The sequence below is a fragment of the Tupaia chinensis genome, unplaced genomic scaffold, assembly GCF_000334495.1.
Source record: "Tupaia chinensis unplaced genomic scaffold, TupChi_1.0 Scaffold147869_1, whole genome shotgun sequence".
In the NCBI taxonomy this organism is placed as follows: Eukaryota; Metazoa; Chordata; class Mammalia; order Scandentia; family Tupaiidae; genus Tupaia; species Tupaia belangeri.
Genome location: NW_006207719.1, coordinates 1420158 through 1425951, shown reverse-complemented (window position 1 = coordinate 1425951; position 5794 = coordinate 1420158).

The following is a 5794-nucleotide window of genomic DNA, read 5'->3' as shown; positions in this document are numbered from 1 at the left end:
CTTGAAAGAAGTGAAAGTCACAGCATTTTATAGGCTTTTGGGAAAACCTTACCACTTACACAACCATTGGTCAATCAAAACCATTCAGTGAATGCAGACCAAAGCCACAACTCAAAAGTCCTCCCACCCCCTTGCACAGCCTTTGGAACAGGGTAATAGTCGCTAATACTAGGTAAAGAAATGCCTCCAAGAGGTTATTCTTGTGCAGGGCTAAAGTCCTGTGAAAGAGTGACATCTCAGACAGAAGGCGCTCAGAGATGCAAATTGCCTACTTGAAATTCTGGGGCTTTTTAAAGCTGTGCTTGGGTGAGTCTCTGGCTGGCCAAGAGAAGGAGACTATTTTTTGAAGAAATGGTAAGTACTTTCCCCCTGGTGACAGGGAAAGTTTTGCTATAGGGCAGGAACAGAATACCATGTGGATAAGTCCAGATTCAGAAATCAAAACCCAGGTCAACCCTATCTGGGAATAAAATCTAATACTACAGATGAGAAAACACAAATTATAAAAATCATAGGATTCATTTATCTTTTTTTAGAGGATAAAATGCCAGAGACTAAAGATTTCATTTTACTCAGCAACTCTCACAATGTCCGAAGAAAAATCCTAAAATAAATCAGTAGTTGCTGAGAGTTCGTAAGAGAAATATCTGAGCCTTAAAAGAGGTACAGGAGTGGGACCAGCACATGGAGTAATGGTTACATTGCTGGACTCAGCAGCATAGTTGACCACCGGTTTGAGTCAAGGACTCAGTGGCTTGAAACTCACACCACACTCCTGTGTGTGCATGCCCCAAATCCTAAGAGGGGAATGGAAGAGAGGGGATTCTGGCATGGCCGTCCCCCAGGGGGTGATTGCTAGTGCTCTCTCTCTCCAGTGAGTGCAACCCGACCTATAGAAAAAGAAAATCTCTTTTAAAAATAAAGAGGTATGGGAACCAGCAGTTAGCGTAATGGCTATGTCGCTGGACTCCCACGTAGTCGACCACGGTTCACGTCCCGGACCCGGTGGCTTAAAACTCACGCCGGGTGCGTGTATGTGCGTGCCCAAGATCCTGAGAGGAGAATGGAGAAGGGATTGCAGCGTGACCATCCCCCCTGGGGGGTGATTTCTCGCGTTCTGTCTCTATGTCTCTGTCTGTCTGGCAAGCGCACGCGCCCTATAGCGGGACAAAAACTCTCCAAAAAAAAAAGAGGTAGATGGGGGGCAGGTAGACGGCATGGTAGTTAAGACACTGGACGCCCACATGGCTGACTGCGATTCAAGTACCAGACCTAGAGGTTTGTTTTCTCACTTTCCCTCTCTGTCTCTCTGTATCTTTCTGTCTCTCTCTGGTGGGTGCATGTTTCCAATAACAATTTTTTAAAATAATAATAATTAACTTAAAAATTCTTTAAAAAAAAAAAAAAAGGCTACATGGTGTAAAAGAAAAATCCAGAAGTAGTGTACTGGGGCCAGAGAAATGGTATTTGAATTTAACTTATTTGTTCAACAAACGTTCATGCCTTTGCTAACCTTTTGCCAGGTACTATGCCAAGAGCTGGCTCTACAGTTTTGATCGCACAGACATGGTCGTAAGGGATCTGGAAAGCTAGTGGGGGAGCTCAGCTTAGATGTGCAGTCTGTAGCATATTGGACCACAGTGCCAGTAGCCACATGGCCAACAGCAAGTTCTGGTCTCTGAGTCAATCTGAAAACACTTCAGGGGTGCTCGGTGCTCATGAGCACCCAAGACCCTGAGTAGCTAGCTAGAGTGCTGAGGAAAGGAAATCTCAGGAGATCTTGTTGAGGTGCTCTTTTTTATTTTTTCCCCTCTCTGTCACATGCACTATTATTTATCAAAAAAAAGAAAGCAAGTAAGGTAGTAGGGGAAAACACAATACCCAATATGAGAAATAAATACATATGATTTTAAATTATGGTGACAATGCAACACACACACACACACACACACACACACACAAAACAGATAACAGGGTGTAAGGAATCCATTGTACTTTCCACCAGTGTTCAGGAAGGCCTCTGTTAGAAGACCTATAACCTAACGCTTGACAGGGAGGAAGAGGACTTGGGGTGAAGAGGGAACATTTCAAGTACGTAGGACAGAGGGTGTGCCATGGCAGTCCTAAAGGTAATGCTGATCTAAGCATCAGAAGGCCAGTTCACCTCCAACCCTCTTGAATCCCTTTGGAACTTCCTTTTTCTTATGTTTTTGTTTACTTGCTTGTTAATGCTAGAGGGTATGTGCATGCACAAAAGAGAAAGAGAAGAAATCACACACACCACCACCACCACCCCAACCCCCATCCTGCCATGGGGCCTGGTCACACCATGTCCTAAATCCTCCAGTTCTCTCTTCTGTCAGGTTCCTGGGCATTCTCACACCAGCAGTGAAGCCAGCAGCCACACAGGAGCTGGCTTCCTCAGCTCACCCTAATCACTATACTATGGGGCTGGCCCTCTTATTTACTTATTTGAGTTTATTTATTGAGAGAAGCAGGTAGGAGACCATTTTAATTTGTACAGGATCTTGCCATGTCTGAATCCTCTTGCCTGGAGGATTCAGCCTCCCAGCTAGCTGGGACTTCAGGGACCTGTGTAGGTTACCGGCGCTCCCAGCCGGCCTCTGCCTTCAAGCAGCAGCACCATAACAGCACACGCCACCACATGAGCCTTAAATCCCCTTTGATAGTCATCATTTTGGAAAATCCTACCTAGCATTATATACCCTGTGCCTTTCCACGGTAATCATTTATGATGCTTAAATCTTATAAAAACAAATTCAACTGATAGATTAATTTCTTTTTCACATTTGGAAGATTCCCTTAGCCCAAACCTTGACCTTCCAAAGTACTGACTCACTAGACAAAGCTAACCCCTCCCCCTCTTACATATAAAAATAGATTTTCCAGATCTGCTGTTGTAATTGGCTTCTTTCCAGGGTTTTATGCTCTACTGAAATTAAACACTTAAATGAGCAATTTAACTCATTTTTTACTTAGGAGAAATGACAAAGTTTTTATTTCTGTTTTGAGACCTGAAGGGGATTTTAAATTGTTAACTTACACTTCATTCTGTTTAACATCACAGAAGTAAAACACCTGTGATTCCTTTTCAGTAGCATGCACACGAGTATGACAAATTGTACAGGAAACAGGGTACCAAGAACGGCTCTTAGTAAAGAGAGCAGCTCTGTATTTGTACTTCGACATATAATTGAGACTTGCTCAAAAGGTCTTCCAACTCTATGACACATTGCCTCATTTGGCCAGCAGAGGGAGACCGGTGAGTCGACAAGCATAAAAAGGAGCCACACCCAGATAATGGTTGCTTATTATGTCTTCTCTGAATTTTCAAAGAACACAAAGAGGATATGAGAAATTCTTGTCAAGAAAAGCTTATTTTTAAAAAAATTGAGGTGAAATGCATATAAAATTCAGCAACTGAAAGGGTACGACCTAAGACCATTTTACTACATTCACAATTTTATAAAATCATCCCCTCTAGTTTCAAAAATGTCCAAATGTTGTATTACATAAAGAACTGACAAAAGCCCAGCCCCGTTCTATCCTCCTTATGCCGTCACACCCGCAGCTTTGTCTCCACCTGCATTATGTTAGAAATGGTCCCCGCCAGTCCCGGAACAGCCTTCTTTCTCTCTACAATTCACAGCAACTGATCCAGGGTTAGAATTACATATTTGAAAACTCGAGACATCTCCACTCTTCAGTTCTTCCTCTAGAAATTGCACATTTGCAACATCCAGCCAGTAATGGACGACTGTTTAAAAATTCTACACATACGTTTGTCATTTCTCAATAAGGCAATGACTTAATTATTTTAATTTAAATAGTTTCAAAAACCGAGATGAACAATGTATTGCACCAAAACCCTGATCTTTTGATGAGAAATGTAGTTATTTTCATCGAGTGAAAATTAAAGTTATCTCTAGGTTAGAATGAAGCCAAGATTCTAAGGGCACCATGTCAATTGGTTAGATAACAACTTTGAGAAAAAGCAGAACTAAAGTTAGTGTAATGAAAGCAGGTGGTTTATAACCTAAATCCACTTTTTTATTAAAGAATTCATGTTAATGGGGTCTTGGCCCAGGTAAGGGTAAGATTTAAAAAATAAATAAAATTAAAAAAATAAGCCAAACTGGAGAGGCGGGGGGGAGGGGAATGGCTGTGAGTGACTCTGGGAAAACAGGAGGGAGGAAAACTGAAGCTCGAATGAGGTCGGATCCGCCCTGACAAAGAGGCAGAAACTGTGTCTCAACAGCCACCAAATCCAGTTCAGGGCGGTTTGAGCCGGTTTCTGAGCTGGATTGAGAACAACAGCCTCGGCTGAGACATCACTAGGGTGATACAGAAAATACAAAATGGATTTCCCAGAAAGAACTGGATTTGGCCTGGACTCGCTGGAGCCTAAAGCTGTTTCCTGAAGTAGCAAAGTCAGATCAAAGGTAAGGCCTGGAGCTGGAACAGTGGCCTGTTACAGAAGGAAAAATTACTGAGCAGTGACTCTGTCCTAAAATCCAGTCCACAGTTTTTCTCTTACCGTGCCTAATTGTGGCTGGTAAGGGAAAAAGGGCCTCAGGGTATCAGTTTTCAGAGAAAGCTGGCTGCAGTGGTGGGGGAGGGGAAGATTATGTGTCTGTGGGTGGTTAATGTGTGTGCGTAGGTGGGGAAGTGTGGGAGGGATCGGGAGAGGGAACAGCACTTCACACCCTGCAGTTCACACCGCCTTTCCACACCTTTGCTGCACTGTTGCACAACCTGAAAGTACACTGCACACAAATGTGGTAGGAGCGACCTACATGCAGTTGGCACTTGGTGCATGTGATTATCAAACTTCCTTAGTCCCTTGCATTAAATGGCAATACGTGTGCTCGACACTGTCAACATGCTCTATTCATCTGTGTCCAAAATACAAGCTGCGCTAACCTTCTCAACTAAGAGAGGCAGGAGTATCAGGTACCGGTGGAAGGATAGCCTGTCCTCGCTTCCCCTCCCCTAGCCTAGATGCTGGAACCTCCTGACATCCGATCAGCCCCACCCTGAAGTGGCTCCTCTAACCCGAAGTCCAGTAGTCTGAGCTGTGGCCCGCAGATGGTCTAGGGTGTGCACATCCTGTGGCTAAGTCTGGCTACAAACTTTCCCGACCAGTTACATCCCCTCTCCCCTTAAAAAAGCTCCAAAGGCCACCTAGGAGGTCCAGACAAAGTCCAGGTCTGCCTGGGGGTGGAGAGTAGGAAGATGTCAAGTCTCTGTCTCGGGAGTGGCCCAGGCTGTTCAGAATCTTCCAGAGGCATCAGGGTAAATGCCTCCAAACCTGAGGCTTCTCTGGCTGGGAAGGCAGCGGGGGTGGGGGTAGGGCTTGAGGGAGGGGAGCTGCAGATTCCGGAGGCGCCTGCTCAGCTACAGGCCAGTCTGTAAGTTTCAGAAATGCCAGGACACTGGGGAAGGGAGAGGGAGGTCAAGCTGAAAAATGTCAAAATGCTATTTTATTCTCTTTGTGATAGCCATATGGATGGACGATTGGAACACAACTTACTTTACATTATTTATACGTGACATGTAACATACACAGAACTTGTCCCTGGCCTGCTCCATTTGATGTGTATTTTGACACAATTTATGAAGTGCTTCTACGTTTCTTTTGTTAACTATTGGACCTGAACTGTTGTGGACTCCACAACTGGTGCTTTGGATTTGCGGGGGTTTTTTTTGTGGAGGGGGGATGTGATGACTCCCCACATAAAGATGCGGTAGGCTGCAGAGGAGCGGTAACCCA